Raw genomic sequence first — 1,608 nt, forward strand, 5'->3', positions numbered from 1 at the left:
GCGCTCCGGGAAGAAGAATTTTGCGGTTTTGGGTACGCGCGTCGTAGACGTCATAGCCACGCCTAGGCATCGACCTACTTTTGCTCCCGTCAGATAGTATCTGGATTTGAATTCAGGCACAGTACGAAGGGACCGAAGAGGTACATCTTTTGACCAGTGCGAGCCCTGCCCTGAAGGGAGATACTGTGTCCTCCTTGGGGCAACGGAAGTCACGCAAAATGCATGCCTTGATGGCCGGCATTGCAAAGAAGGCTCACGAGTAGGCTGCTCAAGTGCAAAGCAACAAGCCGATTGTTGAGTTTCACTTCATGTGAAAAGCCGCACAGTGGTTGTTCAGGCACTGCATCAGTCTATAGCCTTGCTGCCCTACAGGATAATTCATTCCACTATAGGGCTGAACTCATTCTCCCGGTGTTGCTGTAACAGACAAAATTTGGCATTCCATGTCCGACGGGCCACTACTGCAGCAGCAAGGAAACGTCACCCCAAAAGTGTCAAGCAGGGTAATTAAAATCAACTCGAGCCTCTGCGAGAGGTCTTCGTGGGGCGGGCCGCTTTTTAGAAAACCCAACGAGCTTCATCTTGTCCACTGCACAACAGTCGCGCCATAATCACACTGAACACAAAGAACGTCAAGCGGCAAGTCGTTGTAGATACTCCTCAACGCACATCCGTCAGACTGCGACGCTCCTGTCCAAATCGTTCTCAGGACCTACCAGTCCTCCGTCGGAGCACTGACCTGCGAAACGTGTCCTCCTGGTGCGTAGCGTAGGCCAAGTGCGAAGCTGTCCTTTGGTGCCGTTTACTAATCCGAACTTAGCGTGCACGACTGCTGTTTCTGCCTTTCTTTTGTCATCAGGTTCCACGTGCGACGCCGAAGCCACATCTGAGCCTGTCGAATGTCCGGCAGGGCACTTCTGCTCTGAAGGAACAAAGGAACCCTGTCCAGCTGGGCACTACCTTGATACAACCGGCGCTTCAGCAGTCGCTGCCTGCAAGCCATGGTAATGTTGCCCAACACAAGTAGCAGTTTTGCCACGTACGAATCGTGCATACTCTTATCAGTAGCCCCTCGAATTTCTGGCTGCCTGCGATGGCCTTGTGGATGCACAGTCCCCCAGGTAAAGCGTGCCCAGACGAGGGAGCAGAATCGGACGCTGTTGTTGAGGAATGCCGAGCTGGCTACTACTGCAGGCTGGGGGCGCCCTCACCGACCCCAACAGACGCTTCATGCGTAGATGATGAGAAAACAGCTTGCCTTCCAGGCGCAAGGTGCCCCAGAGGGTATTTCTGCCCTGCGGGATCAAGCACGCCGCTCGGGTGTCCCCTGGGCACGACTGGCAGCACCGAGGGAGCCATCGACAATACTGCCTGCTCACCTTGCCCAGCTAACTTCTTCTGTCCTCCTGGTGGTGGGCAGTGGCCCTGCGACCCTGGGTTTGTTTGTACTGGAGGCGCATCTGTCCCAAGGCCTACAGAGACTACTGGGAAAATGTGCCCAGTGGGTCACTACTGCGACGGTGGCTCCGCGGAAACCCCTTGCTCAAAAGGAAGCTATGCCGATGTCCAGGCAAGATTATCTTTACGTGTGACTATTGGATATTCAGA

This window comes from Eimeria mitis, genomic scaffold (genome assembly GCF_000499745.2).
Source record: "Eimeria mitis Houghton genomic scaffold, Emh_scaff1359, whole genome shotgun sequence".
NCBI classification, from domain to species: Eukaryota; Apicomplexa; class Conoidasida; order Eucoccidiorida; family Eimeriidae; genus Eimeria; species Eimeria mitis.